This window comes from Scylla paramamosain, chromosome 19 (assembly GCF_035594125.1).
Source record: "Scylla paramamosain isolate STU-SP2022 chromosome 19, ASM3559412v1, whole genome shotgun sequence".
Lineage (NCBI taxonomy): Eukaryota > Metazoa > Arthropoda > Malacostraca > Decapoda > Portunidae > Scylla > Scylla paramamosain.
This window is the reverse complement of record NC_087169.1, coordinates 1834580-1859563: the sequence shown is the minus strand read 5'-3', so window position 1 is coordinate 1859563 and position 24984 is coordinate 1834580. Positions and strand designations below refer to the sequence as shown.

General features: G+C 41.0%; 1 long non-coding RNA gene across 1 annotated transcript; it reads left to right on the top strand.

Annotated features, from left to right (window-relative positions):
- Positions 1–347: 347 nt before the first annotated feature.
- Positions 348–5647, top strand: LOC135109562 (uncharacterized). Its single transcript, XR_010272756.1, has 3 exons — positions 348–362; positions 602–819; positions 5455–5647. It is a non-coding gene; the product is annotated as an uncharacterized LOC135109562 (long non-coding RNA).
- Positions 5648–24984: the final 19337 nt, after the last annotated feature.

Genomic DNA, 24984 nt, shown 5'->3' with positions numbered 1-24984 from the left:
GTGGTGTTGTTATGCACAAAAGAAGATGGTAGTTGGAGTGTTTGGTAGTGAGTGTGTAGTAGTAGGTAGATTGGATTATCCATACCATTATTTACTTAAGGAGTATGTTTTGTGTCACTCTGAAAACTTTGGTGCTGGATGAATGAGAGCTCTTGTGTAAATAACATCTCGTGAATATTTTACCTTTAGAGATTTAGGGAGGGAGGGAGGGAGGGAGGGGAAGAGATGGCGTAGGGAGGGAATGTAGGAGGACGTAAGAGAGGCAGGGAATGGGGACGGAGGGAGGAGGGAGGGACAGAGTGGAGGGAAGGCAGGAGTACCAGCCCTTCCTCCAATTCCTCTTCCTTCTATCCTTAAAATCAGTCAGCCAATCCTTCTGTCTATCTGTTGAGATTCTTACTTTTCAAAACATTTCCCGTTTATTTTTAATGATATTTGAATGACCTTCTCAGGCTTGACGAGAATAGGTGTTTTGCGTCTGTTTCATGGTTCAATATATACTTTTGATACTGCCATATGAATGTATGTATGTATGTATTGCATGTATGTATATCCGTTATCTGTAATCATACATTTACAGATAAACGTCCGCCTTCCGCAGGTATGTCGTGGTGGAAGAGTTGGTAGCCCTGCACATGTCCATCCGAGAATTACGTCACAGGTGGGCACAAGCCGCAGTCATTCGCCGGCGCCTCCCTGCAGTCTCAGGTAGCAGCGGCGATGCGTAGTGCTGTTGCTTTGTACTGAGTGAGCGTGAATGAACGCTCGTGACGATATATGGTGATGGACGTGTGGGCCTTTATGTTGTGGAAACAGAAGGTGAGATTTGTCTTGATTTCCACCGTAGTATGAGTTAAATTGAGGTGAAGGAGTGAGGAGAACTATGCGGGTAGTTAGTGGGTAGGCTTGTTTGGTAACGTCTTGTCTGGACTCTTGAAGCTCTCTGGGAGTTGTAATTAATGTTAATGCTTTGTTGCTTATTAAACTTAATGATCCCAGAGGCAATATCGTACATGTGCAAGGTAGGTGTGATTGCAGGGAGTGGTGTCACGTTGGAAGTAGGGGGGCAGGAAGAAAAGCCACACGCACGCTCTTCAGCTGTATTTCACGAAGGCGAGTAAACAACAATACATATAGGAAATATAGGCGGACAGGCGTACAGGTGGAGGTAGGCAGGCAGGGGCATGAGAGGTCAGGCGCGCAGCTGCTCTCTGGCTTCCCTGTTTCGGCAGGTTCGTAAATCACCTCGCACACCCTCGCTTCCCCACCTCCACGTGAATCCACTCATTACATACATACTTATCTAGCAATTACAACGTCACTGAGTACGAATCGGGCATAGTATTCTGGTCGTTACAGTGGGAAAACAATGGTGGTGGTGACTGTCGGAAGAGCTAAGTGACGAAACAGGCGGTAGCGGACAGGAGTACCAACCTTTGCGATACATCTGTGCTCTGCTTCCATTTTCTATTTCGTATATTATATTTCAGTGTGTCTTAAACGATGTTCTGCCGTACCACTCACTACTGTATTTAGTCGTTTCATTCATTTTGTTGTTCAGAGTGAAGGAGATTGTAAAAATGTACTTTTAAGGCATTATAATATTTAGCAGCGCTGAATCGTATTTCGGATATGTTGGCACCCTTAAATGTCGATGCAAATATAACACGTAGGTAATAAGACTAATGGAATTCTGCCATAAGTACTGCTTATTTGCTATGTGTGAAGTGACAGAAGCACGTGCAAATCTTATTCTGAATCTCTACTTTCGAAATAAAAGATACGTGTTCATGTTGATTAAAGTGGGAGAGAGGAAAGGGAGGAGAAGGATAGAAGGATCTCGTCTCCTCGACTTTTAAAGCTCCCTCCCTCTGGCTCGTTAATTTGTGGTGTTTATTCGATGTTTGCTCATCTTAACTGTTCCATTGGCATTATCTATTAAGTAAGGAAGATACTATAGCAGTGGTGTAGTACTGATTGATCTGATGGTGGTTATCTATGCTGGTGGAGAACCACCTGCGCAGTAACTGTTCCCCCTAACAAGTCTCATTTTAGCGTAAATCAGATTATGTCACGATTGCGTTGTTGATAAATGGATATCCGCACTCTCTTCACCTCTTATTTTCTATTCCATTTCGATAGTACCTTTTGTAGAGGACGGTGATGTCTCGGGGTGTGTTGGCAGCGGTGCGCGTCGCCATCATGGCTGACGTCATCAAGTCTGCTGGGTAGAAAAATAATGCTGCTTCGGTGCTTTTTTTTTTTCTGCTTACTGATTACTTATTATTTATGTGGAAATATAAATTATTTATGTGGAGAGAGAGAGAGAGAGAGAGAGAGAGAGAGAGAGAGAGAGAGAGAGAGAGAGAGAGAGAGAGAGAGAGAGAGAGAGCGCAGTAGATTACGGACGCATCATATTATTCTTTGGATTGTTTACTTTGCAGGTATGCGAGCATGCGTATTCTCTCTAACACTAGCCTTGTGAATGGTGATAAACATGGCCAGTTTTAATAATGGTGATGGTACATGCTTGCTTTCACTTCATCTTGAGCAATGAAAGGCGTGTTTATGTTGTGGAGTGTCTGGAGTGAGCAGGTCTGTGATACAGGCACTAAGGGAATGTGTGATGAGGCGGGAGAGCTTAGGGAAAGTTGTGCGTTGTCATGTCCAGCTGTGTACCTTCTGCATTACTGCCCACTCACTGTTATGTAGGTTAGGTTAGGATAAACTTGTATTAGGAGATAGGGAAATGTTAGGGGGCAGGATAATTTAGGCTAGGCTGAGCTTAATGTTCCTTAAGAGATAGGTTAGAATAGGCTAGGCTAAATTTATGTTAGAGTAAACATTTGAGGTCCCAAGGGTTAGGCTAGGCTAAATTCATGTTAAAAGGTAGGTTAGGTTAGATTACACTAAATTTATGTGAGGTCTCAAGCACTGGATCAGGGGGTAGTTTGAACATATCAACTACCCAGCGGTGACCTCCCTCAACGTTTCCCTGTGTCTCACAACACAGGGGGGACAGTCACAATTGACTTCCTTAACGCAATTCTACTTCATGCACCTAATACACTCGCATCCTTAATTCAGAATTTGTATATTAGTTTTGGTTAATCCTTCTGGCTCGTTTTCCTTGGGGATTGACACCTCATTGGACCTTTTTTATATATAAATTTAGTTGTCCTTAGTCATTGCCCCATTTACAATAGAGAGAAAAAAAAAGTGATCGGTTAAGACAGGCTAAAGTCACCATGTTGGAAGATAGGTTTGACTACATTAAGCTAAGCTTGTGTCAAGAGATAGATTATTAATGTTTGATTGTGATTGATTTGTGGGTTACGTTAGGTTAGCTTAAAACTGTCATAGGATACTTGTACTACTTATATTAGTATTTGATTTACCGTGTGGTTGACTGGAGACGCTGCAGCAAAGTCAGTGAATCAGCAACTCCCGCTAATCGTCCCCTGCGTGTGGACAGTTTGCATTATGGATCAGTTAGCATAACAAACACTTCACTTCCCTCCCCGTGATCAGCTGGAGGCGAGGTGTTGCATCAAGGGAGGCAGTGAGTGGGCGTGCCATTCACTGCTTCATTTCCCAAAGCCATAACTTGAAATGCAAGACAATTTAGCACAGGTAACAACAAGGGGACGCCATAGTAATGAACACGCTACATTTTCTTTCTATCACCGTCTCATGCTTACCATATCAGAGAGAGAGAGAGAGAGAGAGAGAGAGAGAGAGAGAGAGAGAGAGAGATGTGTGTGTGTGTGTGTGTGTGTGTGTGCGTGCGCGCATTATCCTCAACTGTATCAAATATTCTGTTCAGTAATCCCCCGCCACACACTACAGCACACACAAACTCAATTTTCTCTTAATGGAGTGGAGTGAGAGTAAACAGTGAGGTGGAGCTTGTTACGTGGCCTTGCTGGGTAGTGGACAGGGGATATCCTGCCGAGTGGCGGTTGATAGGGTCTCTCTCTCTCTCTCTCTCTCTCTCTCTCTCTCTCTCTCTCTCTCTCTCTCTTTCATATTTATATTAGAAGAATCCAACTTTGGGAATGAGAATAATTCGTTTTTTTTTTTTTTTTTCGTGTTTCTAGTATTTGATTTATGTGGATTTTACTTTAGTTAATTTAATGTCGCTTTGGTCATTTATTTGTGGAAACTTATTTTGTGGAAGTGTGAGGAAGAAGAACAAGCTTACTAATTTAAGAAGGATATTGAAAGCCAGTCATTCTTCCCCTTTCATGTGATTTTGATATACTTAATCCTTATAACGACTTGCTTATATTGAAGGTTCAGCCTTGCATCATAAGCTTGGGAAGATCAATTATGCAAAGGAGGGAGAGGAATATAATATTAGTTTGGATGCTAGTGTAGCAGTGACTGATTGTCTTTACCTAATCCTTGTAATTTCAACACTTGGTGATGTTGATATTGGTATGATGTCTTCAATGAATCTTACAGGAGGTCAGAAGTGCTTGCAATGGGATATGACTAGGAAATCTTACAGTATTAAAGTGGTATATTTTTAATGCTTTCTCAAATACACTTGTTTTACAGAGAACAAGAATGGTGCCTCATATTTCTTAGAACACTTGCGTCAAGGTGATCACGATTAGTACCTTTCAGAGAAGAACAGGGAACGGAAAGTAGTTAGGAAGTTAAGTATAGTTTGGATGGTGTTGACAATAGTAGCTATACGTGATGCAGAAAGGCAGGACATTTTTACGGATATGGTGATAATAAGGAATGGGAGAAACGAGGTCACCTGGGTCATTTAGGAAAGTGGAAAGTAGGTCAAAAAGACAAAGATTTTAGAAAACGGCAGACATTGAAAAAATGAAAATACTGGCTAGAGTATTCATCTGCTGCTGCTGCGGTACTAAAAAAAAAGAAAAAATGAAAAGCAAAGTTGAGCTTGTTATCGTCACACAAGAACAGAGGGCTCCAGGAAGAGACCTTGTGTTTGTAAGAGTTAAGAAATATAAGTGATCCTCGTAATTAATTCAGTGAGGGTCGTTAGTTTGCCAAAACATGCGGGAGTGAGCACCTGATTAGCCTTGGTAATACGATGATTGGCTGCCGACTAACTCGCCTGTTTAATTCATTCCGTTCGTGTCGCCATCACCACGTGTAGTGCACATGTGGGGAGTCCTGGTGCACTAATTACCATGAGAGAGAGAGAGAGAGAGAGAGAGAGAGAGAGAGAGAGAGAGAGAGAGAGAGAGAGAGAGACCAAGCTGCTATTATTATACTCGGAAACTTAAATTTCCTAGTGTAGAGGGGTACTGACCTTCCTTGATTGCCTTTTTAGCGTGCCTCAGCATCAGTGTTTGGTGCTCCCAGCCACCGGCAGTGTGTTGAGACTTAAAAGTGTCCATGTAACGGTGAATTATTTATGGGTCAATGTTTTTAAAAATTGTGTTTTTGATTTGCTTTTTATTCTCTTAGTTGAGGGGCGGGGAACACTTAATGGGTGGATGACCATCATCAGGACCGCCATTCCACCGCATTCATGGCCACCCTACCCGCGCTCATCCAGTCACGTCCCCATAGTGCAGCGCCCCTCATCTGAAGAGACACGGAAAAATGAACACTCGTGTCTCTGTGAAATATTGTGCCCCATAAAGTCTCTTGTCCTCTACGGCTTTTTTTTATTTTTTATTCCTTCCTATAATATTTATAGAAGAGTCCTCTTGCCACACATAAAACTGGGTATTCATGTATATTGTTACGGTAGGTTCAGGAACGTGGAAATAAGGATATTTAACTCTGTGTGAAGTGTTGTGCTGACTAAAGTAGTGTGTAGTGCCTCATCAGATAGCAAGACAGTGTTGGAATGCTTCAGGGAGATAAGGGGAGGGCGGGCGACAGGGATCCAGTATGCAGGAGGAGAGTATTAGGAACCGGAGCAAATGCAAACTTGTTATAGTCACCCTGGAGTGGATTCCAAGGAACGGCTGGTGGACTAAATAAAATTAATTCATATAAGACATAGCCATTGGGTTTTTTTTTTCATGTTGGGAAGGATATTCACTACGATTACCGTATAAAACTGCAACACATTTTTGTTTTTATCTTGCTACCAAAGCTGTCATTTGTTTACTGACTTACATAACACACTGTTGTTCAACTCTAGACTTTTATTTATTTATTTTTTTTATTTTGTCGCTATGATTAAGTGGTTAAATTACGATTTGTTATTAAGGTACGAATGTATATTTGTTACTTCATCACCTGAGTGTGGAGTACAGGTGCATCATAGCACCTCCCCACCTGTCACAGTACTTAACGCAGGCATGTCTTCCACTAACCATAAAAAAAAAAAAAAAGTAAATAAATAAAGTGAATAAAAAAAGAAGAAAAACGAAGCAATCAATTGAAGCAGCCAGAGGCATTCGTGGAGACACAAGACACAGCGCAGTCTGACCCTGACCATTGTCACGCGAACAAAACTGGTGCATTTTTTACTTCAGTTTGAACTGCACCGAATGTGACATGTGGACAAGGACGGCCAGGGAGAACGTGTCCCCACGGAATCTGACTTGGATGAGGACGCACAACATTATCAAACATTTCTAAGTCTTATCGCAACATTTCACAGGCTGTAGTAATAGTCATTGTAGTTTTCTAGGTCTTTATTGGGATTTTAATTATTATTTATTGGGATTTAATTATTATTTAACCCAGACTAATTATCAGTGTGGCCTTTGATAACAGGTCTGTGATTAAGCTTGTTCACTGCTTATGACACACAGCTTTGTATGATGAACTACTCTCTCATTTCCTTCCCTTCATTACATAATGGAAAAAAAAATTATTCTACTGTAATTTGCTGTCTTGTACATACGTATGTGATTATTAAAATTGTGTGCAGTACTTTGTGTTGCAAAGTTTAGCGCATTATAGTGAAAAAAAAAAAAACTAGATCTATTTTCTTTATCGTAGATGCCTGTTATAATTACATACAGTGCTTTTTAGTGTCATAAACTGCAGCATTAACACACTAAAATAGCCAAAGAAAACTCACATAACTCACAAACACGAAGCAGCATGTACACACACGTTCCCCTTGCTCGTGCCGTGTCAGTGTGTGCATGTGATGGCGCGATGCATCTCCCACCAACCTGGACGCCACAGCCTCCTTATTTTTCATTACTGGCGCGTAGAGTGCGGGATAACTCACAGCTTGCAGGGGGAAACTGATGGCACCTGTATACAAGGTGGAAGATTATCTGTAGGCGTGGTATATTGAGAGAGAATTTGTAGGTGGCGTGTTTAGAAGGTAGGAGAGAGAGAGAGAGAGAGAGAGAGAGAGAGAGAGAGAGACTAATTTACATGATACTAAATGGAACGAATAATTTTCAGTATTCATAAACGTTGGTTGTTTTAGGAATAATTTCGTTGGCCAGTGGTTGTTATGTTTTGAGTTAATTCCCTCACCGTCAGTCACGTTCGCGCCAATGCTCCACTCAGAACACTTGTCCCTCTGTGCGTCCCCGGGGCGACAGTTGTTGGGTAGAGGGACGTGAGAAGACACGGGATTTCTCTTGCACGTTGAAAGCTTGGCTGATTGCAAGGACGGGGGATGGTAACGTGAACTTGAATATTGCTTGTCCAGTAAATGGCATTAAATCTTACGTTCATTCTTCTTTGGGTCGTAATAAAAACATAGATATATATTTCTATAAAAGTAAACAAAAAAAAAATCTTATGAATAGTAACAATAAAACAAAATTCTAATGACAAAAGAAAAAAAATGAAAATAACTGTCCTATGAAGGGTAATTGAAGACTTAGTTAATTTTCATACGAATAATAACGAACACTTAAACATTTTGTACTATGAAAGAAAAAGTCAAACTGGAAATTCATTGGCCTTTTGTTAATACGTCAAGTAAATTAGCTGGTTAATGAAGAAAGGATCGAGACAAAATACTTGAGCTCGATACTGGATTGCACTTGACGTGTCCATTATTTACCTGTGTTGCTCCTCTAATAAATATAAATCTCCAGGTAAAATAATATAACCATTTCTATGCCGTACATGTCAGAGAGAGAGAGAGAGAGAGAGAGAGAGAGAGAGAAGTAAAAATGTAAATGAAAATGGCACATAAATGAAAGAAATATGAGTTAGAAGCAGGTATCAGTCTTAAAAAGGAACAAAAGAAAAGAAGGGAGAAAGGGAAGAACAGAAGCATGGAATAAGGAATATTGATAAAAGTAAGACACAAGGCGAGCGAGCGAAGGGAGCCTGAAAAACAAACAAATAAGGACATCAAGACAAACACGGGGAACAAATAAAAAGTTACGTTAAAATCAGTGAGCGAAAGAAACACACACACACACACACACACACACACACACACACACACACACACACACACACACACACACACACACACACACACACACACACACACACATGAAAAGGACGTGGATGAATGGACGAAAAGAGGAGAATGTGCAGGAAAAAAGGCTGAAAGGGGAGGAGGAGCACGAAAAGAAGACGAAGAAGTAGAAAAAGAGAAGAGAATTTATGAATAAACAAAGGAGAGACAAAATAAATAAGAGGAAAAAAAAAAGACGAGAATAGAGGTAAGGGGGAGGGAGGGGGCTGAGGTAGGAGAAGGAAAGAGACGAGGAGGAGGAGGAGGAGGGCCATAAGGGTGTTTACTGGTAGTCATCTGCAGTAACTTAACTAATGAGGATAATACACCTTTGCGTAGATGAGTGGAACGGACTCGGTAATCATGTTGTTAGTGGTGGGACATTAGGGAGCTTTAAGAGAAGATCAGACGGGTTTATGGATGGGGATGATAGGTGGAAATAGGTGGGTATATTTCACACAGGGACTGCCACGTGTAAGCCTGGTCGCTTCTTGCAGCTTCCCTTATTTCTTATGTTCGTTCCTATGACTCACTCACTCTCTGATTCTGCGTCGTCATTTTACACTTAACACACCTTTGTTATTTTTTCCCACCCAACCCAAAATAACAAAGAAATATTCAGTTTTGCGAATACGTGTTAGATTGATAAATCTTAAAATATTTAAGTGTTGTAACATTGACTACATTGGCGGCTGCAGAACTACAGACAGACATGAAGACGGAGAGAAAGAGGAGAAAAGCGACAAGGAAACAAGAAGAACTAGAATGAAAAGTCACTTTGAGTAAAATAAAGATGAAAGGAGACGAAACTGGAAGATGAAAATGGAAAGAAGGTGATGATACACAGTACGTTCATTGTCAGTGTTAAACCTGCATTCATACTCTCTCTCATCATAACATTCTGAATGTTTCCTTTGAAGGCAACAGGCAAAGGTAATGGATTCCCGACAGGTGGGGAGTGGGTACATGCACGCTTCACGCTGCCCGTATCAGGGGAGCAAATGATTTGATGCTCTGGTGACAAGGGCCTCGGGTCAGGCTAGACAGGCCTGAGACCATCAAGGCCTCAGGGTGTTTGAGCCACAGGTCACTTGGTAGCCAACCACTTGGTCCACAACATGTTTCTACATTCAGATGTCTTGACTGCTCATCCACCCACTCACCTACCTACTCACTCAATCACGTACACTCATCCACTCAACCACATCCGCACCCAACCACTCAACCACATCTGCACTCAACCATCCAGCCGTCCACTAATGGCGTCCAGGAAGCTGTCGCCCCTGATGGCGAGCCACGGGACGAGGATCATATAGGCCAGGGCCGCCACGACAGTGAGGAAGGGGCGTAGCCACCGCCTGCTGCCCTTCGCTGCCCCACCACGCCGCCCGTGGGTGGGCAGGGGCACCTCGGGTACCCCCGCATCTGACACACCACGTTGGCGAGGCGCGGCAGTGCATTCTGGGAAGGCAGGCAGGTTCCAGTGTGGAGAAAGCAGGCTGGTGTCCTGCTGCTTGGCCCACTCAGCAGGGCAGGTAGCACCAATAGCAGCAGTACCAACGCTTTGCTGCTTCCACCAGTGAGGACCTTCGGGCAGCCGCATCTTCTTTATCACAGGCTGAATGCCCTCCACGATGCGCAGGGCAAGGGGACTGAGGAGGTCGTCCTTGCTGGTCCACGCCTCGGGGCGTCGCCACTTCGTCGCGGTCTGAGGCTTTATGAAACCGTTGATTTTTATGGCCACTTCTTTCAGCTAGAGGTGCGAAAATGCGATAAGATAGTTTGATGTACTTTTAGTTTGCAAGGAAGGGAGGAAGAGGGAGGGAGGATAAAGCGGAGAAAAAGTGAGAATCTATTATCCTTCCTTCCTTCCTTCATTCATTCATTCATTCCGCTCTTCTTTCTTTCACAAATCCCGTTTTTTATTCCTTTTTTTTTTTTTCCTTCGTAGACTTATCTCTATTTTTTTGTTTGTAAGCTGTCACCTCTCTTTCCTTCCGTATTTTTCCCCTTCCTGTCACTACACCTAGTTTATTCCTTTGAATTGGTCGTAATTTCCTCTTTCCTTTTACGTTTTCTTCTTCAATTCTTCTTCTTTTTTTCTTTATCCTGCTCATTGTTTTTCCTTCCCTTCTTATTCCTTTCATTGTTCTTCGTAATTATCTTCCCTCGTGTCGTTTGCCCGTTTCTTCTTCTGTGTGTGTGTGTGTGTGTGTGTGTGTGTGTGTGTGTGTGTGTGTGTGTGTGTGTGTGTGTGTGCGTGTGTGAGTAATTCTTCTTCATCATGCCTGTTATCCACCATCTCCTTGACTCTTTCCTTCACTTTCATCTTCAAAGCTCATCGTGTCTTCTTTACGTGTGCTGCTTATTCCCCGCCATCTCTTCCTCGCAGTTATTTCCTCGTCTCCCTCGCCGCGACAACACACAGCCCTCTAATTTAGATCTATGAAGGGAAACAAGCAGCTCAGGACATCAAGAGGTTAATGGTCTATATCACAGTCTGCTTTAATTGGGACTTAATGATTGGTATTCACAGAGAGAGAGAGAGAGAGAGAGAGAGGGAGAGGAGACTGTAAGAATATATATATATATATATATATATATATATATATATATATATATATATATATATATATATATATATATATATATATATATATATATATATATATATATATATATATATATATATATATATATATATATATATATATATATATATATATACTCGTATATATATATATATATATATATATATATATATATATATATATATATATATATATATATATATATATATATATATATATATATATATATATACCAGGATAACATGAAAAGCACAACGGGAAAAAGTGGAAAAAAAAAATCAAAGCATGAACAGCGGAATATATGGAGACACAAGCAAACAAGAAAAAAATACATAAGTCTATCCTAACTAAAAACACTGCAATTTCGTTTTCTTTTGCTGATATTTACTACTAAGCTAAACTAATTCTGAACTGAATAGCAGGAAAATAATTATATAAGGACGGCAATATGAAGTGACGCTGAAAGAAAACGGAACAGTTAGAAAATAAGGGGGACTGAAATATAAGCTTTCCTGGGAGAGAATGAAGAGGACAAGTCACCAACAAGGATTATAAATGAAGGAGATTAGTGGAGACTTTCCTTCTGTTGGAAAATAGTAGATGATAACGGTGAAGAGGAGGATGAAGAGGAAGAGGAGGAGGAAGAGGAGGAGGAGGAATACTAATAAAAAAAACTATTATTTTAAACCAAGATGGAATATCATTTAGTTTCCTCCACCTTTGCCCGCATCTATCACACTTCCACCACCACCACCACCACTTCTCCTCCTCCTCCTCCTCCTCCTCCCTAGCCTTCTCGTAGCTTCCACAGCCCACTCCTTCAACTTTCCCTAGTAAACACTATCTCCTGCTCCTTAATTAGCTTTCCCGTCACCCATTTCCCCTCTCATCACCTGCCTCCTCCTCCATTTCCTCTCCATTTACTCTCCCTTAACTTCCCTCTCTTCCCTCCTTTCTTTCCGTCCCTTCACGCCTCCCGCCCACGTCCTCCCCTTATGATCTCTCTTGTTTACTCTCTCTCTCTCTCTCTCTCTCTCTCTCTCTCTCTCTCTCTCTCTCTCTCTCTCTCTCTCTCTCTCGGCCGCATGATAGGAAAATGCCTGAAAGTTGATTATGTTACGTGTTTTCCGGTTGAGGGGGAGGAGGAGGAGGAGGAGGAGGAGGAGGAGGAGGAGGAAGAAGAGGAGGAGGAGGAAGAGGGGAGGAGCTGGAGAAAAAGAAGAAGAAGAAGAAGAAGAAAGTAAAAAGATAATCCTTGTTGTTGGCAGATCGAACAGAATTCTGCCTACTTTTTTCTTTTCTTCTTATTTCTTCCTTTCGTTTCTCCTCCTCCTCCTCCTCCTCCTCCTCCTCTTCCTCCTCCTCCTACTTTTCCTATTACAACTTCCTGACTTCCCCTCTCTCCATTTTGTTTCCATGAAGTGAAGAATCCTTACCAGAGAGAGAGAGAGAGAGAGAGAGAGAGAGAGAGAGAGAGAGAGAGAGAGAGAGAGGCTTATGTCCTTACTTAAGTCTCTCAGCTATACACTGTACTAATGGGACGCCAATTATTTTGTGCCTGTAGGCCACTGAACGAAGCTAACTCTTATGATTCAAATGGCACTTCTGGTTTCGCGTCTTTCGTTGTTGGGAATATTTACATGATGGTTGATAGCGTGGTACATGCAGCGGTGATTTAATGTTTATTTTGTAGGATTTGTCAGTTCATCACAAGGGACTGAGTTTGGCTGTGCGTAGGATAATCTCCAACAAAAGTCTGTGTAGCTAATGACACATGGAGCACCGTTGGGTTTTAAAATGTCGTTTCTCAAAGGGATGTGGGACATATCATATAAAATCCTCTCTCTCTCTCTCTCTCTCTCTCTCTCTCTCTCTCTCTCTCTCTCTCTCTCTCTCTCTCTCTCTCTCTCTCTCTCTCTCTCTCTCTCTCTCCAACTTTCGCCCTCTATCATAATACTAAAATAACTGCTGTGTCCTGTCTAATATTTTTTTTTTTCAGCTTGTAAATCAAAATCAGAGTCTCAGTATCTTACAAGGTCACAGTGTACGCTGTGACACACGAGACTTGCATCAAAGATGAACAGATCAAGTTATATTTCCGGTAAATGTACACACGTCAGTTTATGAAATGTGTTTTGTAAGATAGTGTGTTCTAAACTTAACGAAAGACAGAACATTATTATAAAATGGTGAAATGTTGTTCATCGTTTTGAAATACGAGAATGAAAATAATAATTGTTGCATTTTTATGATGACAAATGTATTAGTCACTGTGTGTTTTTATCCCTAACATAATTTGAAACGACTATTCGTCTTGCTATATTTTCCGAAGTGTTTGAAACTGCTGTTTGTCTAGTCATATTTTTCGTAGTGTTTCAAACTGCTATTCATCATACCATCTTTCCTTTCCCTGCATAGAATTTTTCAACGATATTTTCATTTATATTTCACAAAGTTTCCCTTCATGCACAAATTTTCTATTACCCTCATTCCAGTCTTCCACATTAATTTTTTATCTTCTTACGATTTAGTCTCTTGTTATGAAGCAAAATATCACTTAGCTGAAGGAAATTGTTGGGCTTTTGCAACGAGGAGCATCACACTGCCTCCCCTCCAACCTCTCTCTCTCACTCTCACTCTCACAGTTTTTCACCAAGGGCAATTTATTCACTGCCACCTGCAACCTCCTTTTCTCTCCGAATTCTCCTTCAGCACTTCTTCCATTTCTCTCGCTCCGCGCCGCTATCTTCCCTTCCCTCCCGCAGACTGTTCCCCCTTCAACTCAAAATCCCTTCTTCACTTCACCAGCTCATGTCTAATGGGGGGATGAGGGAGGAGGAGGAAGAAGAGAAGAAAAAAATGGTTGTTATAATATTGTTTTCATTGACGTGGGTTGCAGTATGTTATTTTTTTATTATTTTCTCACTTATCTTTTTACTTACCTGTCTTTTTACCTTCCGCGTCACAAAAGCTGCATTATCGCTATACATCGGCCGTGTTTAGCTTCATTCACTCTCTGCAGTCTCCTAGTTTCCCTGGTTTTGCCTCCCTTCTTTACTTTCTTGAGCCTTTCTCCTTTTCTCTTTGTGCCTGTTCCACTGCCGTTTCTATCCTGCTCCCTTTCACTTTATCTGTCTTCGAATTTAATAACTCCTTTGACCCTTCTCTTTTCATGCGCCTTGTTTCTCCTCCTCTTCTTCCTCTTTCTCCTCTTACTCTTTTTTTCTTATTAAATTGTTCTCTCTCTCTTGGTGTCCATGAACCACTTTATAATTTATGTTGTTTTAATTTCATAGGAAAATATTGTGAGTTACAACACAATTTATGTGAAGGATGGGAAGGGGGAAGAGGGGAGAGTGATGGCTGCGGCTGGAGTAATGAAAAGAAGAGGAAGACGAAGAGAAGGTGCTGGAAAGAGAAGAACAAAAAATGCCACAGTGAATTTCTACTAATCTAAGTGTTGTGTCAGTAAATAAGTGTGTGTGTGTGTGTGTGTGTGTGTGTGTGTGTTAGAGGGTGTTGCATATCGACTCTTTACATATATATCTTTATGTCTCTCTCGTTTGTCTCTTACCTGCGTGTCTTTCGATAAGGTTTTTCAAAATTTCCTTTCAAGTTATGGAGCATCCGTATCTCTTTGACTTATTTTTTCTCATTCCTTTCATCCTATGATCTCCCTTTCCACAGCGCGTTTGCAATCTCTACCCCCCCCCCCTCTCTCTCTCTCTCTCTCTCTCTCTCTCTCTCTCTCTCTCTCTCTCTCTCTCTCTCTCTCTCTCTCTCTCTCTCTCTCTCTCTCTCTCTCTGCCTCTGTCTCTGTCTTTGTTTCTCTGTCTCTCTCTCTCTCTGACTTCAATCACTTTTTTTTAACTCTCCTGTCCATTTCATAGCATACCACCAAAGCAAGAGAGAGAGAGAGAGAGAGAGAGAGAGAGAGAGAGAGAGAGAGAGAGAGAGAGAGAGAGAGAGAGAGAGAGAGAGGAGTATGAGTCTTGAAGGCTGAGATAGAAGTGGTAAAAGAGAGGTCATCTGCAGTTTGCATTCCATCATCTCTCCCTCTTTCCTTTTCCGCTTCCCAGCCTTCTGCCTCCCTCTCACAGTACGGTGGCTATGCATGGAACCATCAGCTACACAACGTGGTACTGACTTGCGACTCGTGTGTAGCGTATCAGCGTCTTCTGTGGCGAGGCATTCCAGGTCTGGCCTTGTTTTGGTATGTTTCGTATTTGTTACCTTCATCTTTATTAACTATATTTTGATTTACCATTGTTCTCGTTTTAAGAAGTTATGCACTCTCTCTCTCTCTCTCCCTCTCTCTCTCTCTCTCTCTCTGGGAATCATAGGGGGAGAAAAATGGTCGATGAGAGAAATCCAGTAAATTTGATGTTAATGATAATGATGCGGTGATATTATAATGACGTAATGGAGGAGGATGAGACGTGATAGGACCAGCAATGAGTAGGGTATGATTATACTGGTGATTATAAGTGACAGATAGGACGATAGGAGTTGTGACAGGAAACAGATGAGGGGAAAGTGAGGGATGGTGATGGGCGCTGACGGGGGGGGGTGATAAGTGGGGCTAGATTTGAAAGCAGTGATGCATGTGATGGCGCAGCGAGAGAGGAATGGTGGAGAATGGCAATGGTGGTGAAAGAGATAGTGAGGAGTGTGCTTCATGGTGAGAGATGGTGACGGTTGTAATGGTTATAAGGTGGTGATGAGAGTGATGAGTGTTGAAGGTGATGGTGATGAGATAGTGAAAACACACACACACACACACACACACACACACACACACACACACACACACACACACACAGGCGATTGGTTCTTTCACACAGATCATTATCGTTGTTTTCGAAATCTGGAATTAAAGAAGAAGATTGGTTTGCAGGAAGAGGAAGAGGAAATAGAGGAATAGAGCGAAGGTTTGTCTTCTACGGAAGATGAATGAGATGGAAACAAATGAGAGAGAGAGAGAGAGAGAGAGAGAGAGAGAGAGAGGAGAGAGAGAGAGAGAGAGAGAGAGAGAGAGAGAGAGAGAGAGAGAGAGAGAGAGAGGCAGAAATAATTAAGTAAACACAAGACAAAACAATGAGAATAAAAGGATGAAAACGTTCAGGACAAAACAGGAAACTTTTGTAATTGGAAATGCCAAGAAGAAAAGACAGTAATTGTAACTCCTGCGCAAGTTAAGTTTACGTACAAGATGGCGACGGGGAAAAAAAAAGAAAAAAAAAAACGATATGAGAACAGGAGATGTACGAATGTGGGAAGTAAATAAAGAAAATCTGACCGAATGAAGAGCAGTCAAAAAAAAAAAAAAATGTGAAACACGATATTGAAAGACGAAATTGAAGGTGGTGCCGTGACGCAAAATTGGACAACAGAAAAACAAAGAGAAATTTATAGTCAAAGCAAGTGACAGAATGAGACGCTAAAGACAAAACAGGGAGCGAGGATTAGAGGACGCTTGTAACTTTGGTGAATTGGAGTAAGAGAGGAAGCAGTGAGGCGAAAGTGAGGGGAATGAGGGGAGAGGAGAGCAAGGCAGCCATTAATCTACAGACAATAGAAGCGTCGCGGCCTTGGATTAATTACAGTTGTCCTCTGTGTGTGGCTGACGGTCCACCTAGAGTGCGTGTGTGTGTGTGAGTGAGAGAGAGAGAGACAGAGAGCTGGTATACATAAATCCACATAATCCATACGGGCTGCAATAATCTCATCGTCTTAACTTCCAACATCCTTCCTGCTTTATGACTGAAGGAAGGCGAGTGAAAGGAGGGAAGGGAAGGGGAGGGAGGCCTTACATGAACATCTCATTTTCAAGAAACAACAAAGGGAAAGAAAGATTGAGATAACCCAGAAATTGCCTTTGAAAGAGAGAGAGAGAGAGAGAGAGAGAGAGAGAGAGAGAGAGAGAGAGAGAGAGAGAGAGAGAGAGAGAGAGAGAGAGAGAGAGTGTATGTGTGTGTGTGTCCAGCATAAACCAACTCGGTTCAACAATAACACGAAGAAAACTTGTGTCATTTGGGTGGAAACTAAATTATGTCCAGAAACGAGGCGTCTGTCCTGCTCTTTCTGTGCAGTTCCCCTTCTGCATGCGGGCGGTGGAAAGCCTTTCCCCCTTCAAGGTATTTCCACTCATGAGTATAAAGTTAATAGCTCGTAGTTTGAGGGCAGAAGCCACCCTCCTGAATTTTAGCCATAGGACTTTTATTGAAACATTTGTTCAAGAGGTAATCCACCGCGGCATTATTATTGTTTTTTACTGGTTATGAAACATGTCCAGTATAGAAACAGCTGTGTTCCGTCTGTCTGTATGTCTGTTTTCTAATAGTGTGCCTCCATAGGGTTCACAGTCATGCAATATAACTGAACAGGAAGACCATCTTACTGCATATCAGAGGGTGGATGAAAAGTGTATTCCCTGAATGTATCAGTGGAAGGTAAATAATGTACAGACCTTTATACATTGAAGATTAAAGGAATGCAGAAACAGATGTCTGCCTCGCAAATGTGGAGCGTTGTCTGATGGAATAGGTTAAGTTAAGAGTGAAGTGAGGTGGCAATGTTCTGATGAAAGGGCAACAGAACACTCATTATTGTTGTTTTAGCAGTAGAAAACCGACAACAGAGCAACAGTTTTGATTAACATGTATGTCTTAGGTTAGTTAAGGTTAAGTTGCATTAGATTAGCTCAACAGAAACAACTTTAAAAAATAGACAAGTATTTGGAATCCACTCCACAGATGGGATATTACACGCCTCTTAGCAAACTGTAATTAGATTCTTTCTCGTTCACCTTTGAAATGCTGATTTTCTGAGGCTATTGTTGGTTACCTAGCAGTGAATTAAAGCAGCAGTAGCAGTTCTTATCTCTTTTCTCTTTCTGATACAAAAAATCCATACAGTTTCTCTACTCTGCATGGGACTTCATTTTTTTTCTGATAGCCTTGGGACATTGGATATGGGAGCTTTCATCTCTACTACTACTACTACTACTACTTTTCTAAATAATCTTTCTCCCCTTACCACTCTTCGTTTCCTTCTCCTTCCCTTCCTTGTCCTCTTCCTCGTCCTCTCCTTAAGCAGTCTTATCGTCCGTGTCGTCCTCTTCGTCTTCGCCTCCTCCACGCGGTGCATGCCTTCCCAATATCAGTCACAGCGCTGACCTCGATAATTAATGGCCACGGTCGCTTCATCCATCACCCACAGCACCACCGCAATCGCTTTATATTAATGGCTGTGTTACTCGCTATCACTTTAGACATTTACCATGATCATGAATCTGTCATTTAGAGGAATATTCGTGCATTTGTGTGTATATGCAGGGCGACTAGGAATTATCATGGTGCTGGTGTTATTTTCTCGTGTGTGTGTGTGTTTGTGTGTGACAGACGATAAAAAAGAGTAAATATAGGGTGTTGATACATTGTGGTAGTAGTATTAAGTTGTGGTGGTAGTGGTGGTGGTGATGGCGACAGTAGTGGTTAAAGATGTTATTGGCAATGATGCTAGGATTTGTGGTTGTGACTCCATGTGTGTTGTCAATAGTGAATAACAAGGAGGAAGCATGAGAGGAGGATACTTAACAACAAAAATAAGGAAAGGCAGAGAAATCAACGCTCGAGTATTTTTGAACGGAACTCCGGAGCTGTGTGACTGTGACTGCGTGCACCAATAAAGGGACATGCACGAGCAAGCACAGACAAGGTCACTTACACACACACACACACACACACACACACACACACACACACACACACACACACACACACACACACACACACACACACACGTATTGTAAATAAAAAAAAAAGTTCTTTTTCATGGCGTCGCAAGTTTCAGTCATATGCATGCTAACGAGTACATAAACCTTACTTGTTCCTCCCTCCTTGCCTCTCCCTTCGCATCCCTTTCTCCATCCTCGCCTCTTCTTTCACCTCTCCCCCTTCTCTCGCTCTCCTTCTCCTACTCCAGAGCTTCTCGTCTTGGACCCTTCTCGTCTCGCAGCCCTTCCCCTCACCGCCTTCTAATTCTCATTATAACAGGAGCAAGTTTCACAGAAAGTCGCAGTTTCACTTCCAATTTGTTTCTTGAGACTAAGAGTAACCTACACATTACCTTCCTTTGCACCTTCTCCTCTTTCTCCTCCTCCTTTTTCTTTTCCTTCTTTCCTCCCTCCCTCTCTTCTCTTTTTTCTCGTATTACTTGGATTTTGAGCTTCTCTTTTCCTTGCTCTCCTTTCCTTACTGCTGAATTTTCCATACTTTTTGATCACTTAGAAGTAGTTGCGGGAATTAGAGCCAAGAGGAAGCGCATCTGAGAAGACGTGATAAGAGAAAGCAAAACGAACTCGTGGTGAGGGAAGAGAGATGAAAAAAATGCAAGACAAGTACGGAGAGGAGAAAGCGAGAGCCGGAAGAAGGGGAGAAGTTGATAACCTTTTTAATTTCCTTTGATGCAGTGAGGGAAGTGAAGGATGATTTCATAGTAGGACGATGCAAGGTTATAATCAGCTGTTACTGTAAGAAATCAATGGGAATAATGTCTGTGAGAAAGGAAATTATGTGACTAGGAAGTAACTTAATCATCCCCCCCTCTCTCTCTCTCTCTCTAACCCTATGTCGTGTTTATGCCACTCGCTGTTTAATTACTATTTTTCAATAAGTGTGAGGGACGAGAAGGAAGGTGCATGACAGACAGTTTTGCTAATGTTTCCAGTCCTTCGCTCTCTTCCCCTCGCTGGCTTCTCTTTCTCACCCTTCCCTCTCACTCTCGCTCTTCTCCATTTCTTCCTGCTTCGTTTCTATCTAAATGAACTTGTTTCCTCATTATGGCAGCGCCCAGGGATATCAACTAATTTGGTTGGTTGATGTGTAATGAGCTTTTTGTTCGTGAGTGGTTAGCTGACGTACCGCTCCACGACTTCCAGATTGGGCAGACACGCAGGCATAACTTGGTGCTGATTGGACGTAAATGATGGGGCTGAATGGCGCTCTGATTGGACAGCATTTGGACGCCAGTGGGAGGCTTGACGAGAGGGGAGAGAACTCGGTGATTGGCTGAGGAGGGATGAAAAGGGATTCTGGTTGGTTGCTTCCCTAATGAAATAGCTTTGTGATTGGTTAGTCTTTCTCCGGGAGCTTCCTTTAGGAGACGAAACTTTATCTCGTCCTTTGATGAAGAAGATTGAGAAAATGAAGCAAGATGAGATAGGGAACAGAATGAGTTTGTTGAAACATTGAAGTTGGGGGGAGAAGGATGAAAGATGTGTAAGGGAAGTAGGTTGATAACGATAACGGCATTACTAACGGAAGAATATAGAGAGGGAAAATTTGAAGAGAAGATTAAACGGAAGGACGGGAAAAGCAGGAAGGTCCGAAAAACAAGTATAAAGTGCAGAGAGCAGAGAAGAGAACAGCAACAAAGAGGTGAGGAAAGAAAGAAGGAAGGAGGGAGGGACTGAGTGATTAGCTGAACGAGGGATTAAAAAAGAAAAAGTTGACTAATGTGATGCGAGTCGTTTGTTCCCTACTGACCTTCACAACCGTTGACCTAATTAGAGACGCATCGTATGTCCGGATGTGGAGGAGAAAAGGAATTTGATTTTGTTAATTACTGTGATGTATATTTGTACACATTGTACATATACTTTTCTAACATGAGGTTATGCTTCACACACACACACAGGAAAAAAACGGAGCTTACTATCACTTAATGAATATAAACAAGGTGTAGGTTGTTTACATGTGATCCAGTGCTATGTATTGTATCTAAGCATGTCATTGTTAAATTCTGTAATCTGACTAATATGTAGAATCTGTGCTTGGTGTTCGCTCTTTATATGGTTTAATCTTTCTACTTTACCTATCAGCACTGACAATTTCTCCCTGCTGAAGGTTAACCTGCATTCATCATGTTCCTAAAAAAGGGTGACCTCTCCAATCCCACGAACTACCACTCTGAATCCTTCCTCAGTCTGTAGATTCTTAAGGATCTGTTTGCTCACGATGAATGGCATGAATGGCGAGCCAGTGATGATCATCCGGCTCTCCGCAATGAATCTTGTTTAATCTCTTTTAGGAGTTCTGGCAAAGAAAAAAAAAACTTGTTGCTTTAGATCTGAAAAGCTTCTGATAGAGCTCGGCTAAGATCTAAATTGTAAGCCTTCCTCATACAGTTTCTATACATCTCTTTCCTTTTTGGCTCTTTCCTTTTTGGCCGTTCGTATGTATATGTATATATACACAAGCTCGGTGTGGATGCATGTAAGATTTCGCAATCCGTAATAAAAAAAAACGTTAATAACGCGTGTGAAGGAGCAGTAATTCCTGGTGTGTTCATTGGGATGAGAAGAGACAATGTAGGGATTCGCTTTCATGTCTGTTCTTTCTTGAAGGGTTTCAGTTACTGATTATTGTCTGTGAAGGCAGTTTGTTCCAAATAATAGCGAAAATAGATTAATAAGAGTTAGAATAACTGTTTCGTTTTGAAAGCTTTAAAAGGCTGTGGTATAATTTTGTAAAGAGTTTCTCATGAAGCTAGAGTGATCTGTGGGAAATTGTGTATTTACATTTAGGTTGCTACATGACTTAGGTTTTAGAAGAATTCTATTAGGTTTCCTTTGAACCTACTTTTTTTTTTTGGGGGGGTAGGGGGGCAAGCCAGGCATGCCCGCGCACGCAGCGGCACCTCTCCTGGTGTCCGTGCAGCCAAATCCTGCCCCAGACACCTGCTTGGCTGCGCCGCTGCACAGTGACTCGTGACCGCGGCCCATTCTCTCCAGGGCTGCACATGTAGTTTACATAATTACGTATTAAATCAAATTCATGTATGGCAAAACTTTTACTAGTTGATCATCATGGTACACATTTCATGGGAACTAACGACACGATTTGTGAAATTATTAATTGTTGTGACGCATCGTGATAATTTATTATTTATGATCGTGGCTGGAAATATTCTGGTTTACGGTAATAAGTCAATTACTCTATACTGATAAAGACGACAGTGTAAATTATGGAATATTATTTATTGACATGATGCGGTTTTTTGTCTGCTGCGTCACTACCAATATCTAGGAACGCGACAAACATAAAATAAATAAAACAAATAATAAAAGGTTTAGACGTTTAGACGAGGAATTATTGGTTATCCTAAACTTGCGTAAAAACAGGAAGAGATGCACAAGTATGATAATAGTTTTTTGTACATTTCATTAAATCTACTTTCCTATGCATTATTGTCTGAACACACATATTTTTTTTACTTTGATATGATTCGGAATGTTTCAAGACGCAGCAGAAACTAAACTGGGCAAGCCGATTGAAGCTTTGGTCTATTTAACTTCTTATATATATATATATATATATATATATATATATATATATATATATATATATATATATATATATATATATATATATATATATATATATATATATACTTTTTTTTTTTTAGGACAGTAAGGAAGGAGTAGTGTTTTTACAGTTACTTCTTGTCCTTTGCCGTTCTCATATACGCGTAAAACAAGACAACATTCAATTTACTTCACAACACAGGAGACTCCGCTACAAAATTTAATTTACTGCATGACACTCACAAGATTTAAGTGAAACGCAAATTAATTAAAACAGCAAATAAGTGTCAGAGTAAGAGAGCATAGAAGTGTTTCCTGGCGCGTCCCCGAAGTTTAAGTGCCTATCATTCTAACTTTCCATCCCTTCCTTTCCTTTTCTTTCCTTCCCTTTTCCTTCTTATCCTCCTTCCTTTCCACAATTTCTACTTACTTTTCTCTGCTTTATCTTAATTTGTTCTTTCCTCACAACCATTCCAAACTTTCTCTCTCTCTCTCTCTCTCTCTCTCTCTCTCTCTCTCTCTCTCTCTCTCTCTCTCTCTCTCTCTCTCTCTCTCTCTCTCTCTCTCTCTCTCTCTCTCTCTCTTTCTATCTATCTATTTTTTTTTTGTCTTTTCATTTGTTCCTCTCTTCACTCTTCCTTTCTCTTATATCCTCACTTCACTTCTCCTCCTTTCATTCACATCAAGCTCATTACTTCCTCGATTCTCCTAAGCCTCCACTCTCAACATGCTCTTTACTTCCCTCTCGTCTTTACACACTCCTGCTCTCCCTCCCTCTGTATTTATGCATTTTCGTCTTCTTCTTCTCCTATTTCTTCTCTTTTTTTTTACTCCTTCCTCGCCTTTTTTCTCCTCTTCCATTTCTATAAGTTCTTCTCTTCATCTCATTTTTGACTGTATAAATTCTCTGATCATTTGTTAATTAATGTTTATTGTCCCTATTTTTGTCTCTGTTTTCGTCTATTTGTTTCTGTCTGCCTGTCTGCCTGTCTACATGAGTGGTTGGTTCTCTCTCTCTCTCTCTCTCTCTCTCTCTCTCTCTCTCTCTCTCTCTCTCTCTCTCTCTCTCTCTCTCTCTCTCTCTCTCTCTCTCTTTGCGCCACGTACAGTAAAGTGTCATCGTATATTTGACGCAATGTTCAGTTATTGACTCGTCCTTGCATTCATGTTAATTAAACCATGTCCTCTTATCTTTTACTCAAATTTTTTTTTTCTAATTTACTTTTCAATATTTCCTCCTTTTTTCACTTTTTTTTCTTTTCCATTTATGTCTCCTTTTTTTTCCTTTTTTTTCTTTTTTTTTTTAGTTTAGTTTTGAATGTGTCATGCCTTTTCTATTAACTGATTTTTTTTTCTTGTAATCTCCTGTCATTACTTTTATGTTTGTCTTGTCTTTTCTACCTTAGCTTCATCTTTTTTTTTATTTATTTTTTTATTCCAGTGTAATTTTCTGTGGGATTTCTTTTGCTCAGGGACAGCCAGAAAGACAATATGATATCCATTTTATTAAGTTCCCCTCCACTCCATTCCAGGCCCTCGTCATCTCTCACAGCCGTTCCCTGCTGGAAAAAACAATGAATGGGAGAAAAAAAAAATAGATGTTTTTTTTTAAATAAGTGGAGATGGGTAAGGTATGTGGTAATGAATATGAGTCAGGAAGAAATTATGAGAGAGAAAGAGAGAGAGAGAACCAGCCATCCAGACGTAGAGAAAGTTAAGTCTTATTTTTATTTTCTCGAGAAGTGTATAGTTTGCATCTAAAATTTCGTTTATTTTCATCACAGGTACATGAGGTTGCTTTCGTCTTCCCCTCTCTGTTTCGTCTCATCAGTGGCGCAGGTGAGCTCTTGATGCAATTATGATAAAACAGGTGAGGAGGGGCAGGCAATCTGTGACTCACCGCGTTTGTGATCTACGTCCTAACTCGATTTCTCCCTTCCGTCCTTCCTTCATTATCATCGTCCCTCTTCCTCCATCATCCTTGTCTCTTGTTCCTTCCCTTTGTGTGTGTGTGTGTGTGTGTGTGTGTGTGTGTGTGTGTGTGTAGAAATTTAACCACCACCTCGCACCATTATGAACGTCGCGATGACTGCAGTGATGAACGGTGCATCTATTTGTTAGATTGTTTATTGTAAGTCTGTAGGTGAAGTTATCGAGCTGAACACCAAGGCTGCTGTTGTATATTTTGTTGTACACCGAGACAGTTCTGAATACTACAATAGTTTATCCTGCATCAGGATAAGTTTTCTTTTTCCAGAGAAACGAAAGAAAATATATAAGGTGCGTTTTTGGAATGGTAGACTCAAGCATACATATTGGTAGTAAACCACAAAATATATTTTCTCTCTCTCTCTCTCTCTCTCTCTCTCTCTCTCTCTCTCTCTCTCTCTCTCTCTCTCTCTCTCTCTCTCTCTCTCTCTCTCTCTCTCTCTCTCTCTCTCTCTCTCTCCTTCACGATGATCATAGTTCATAATATGTCTTACCTATGGGAGCTAATAGTAATCGTAATTGTTAAAATTTTAAAATGCCTGCTGTTGTAATACTGATATGAACACAATTTGAATAGTATATCCCCAATCATTTGTTTCTCTATAGAAGATACTAAAGATTAAAAAAATAAATAAATAAAATAA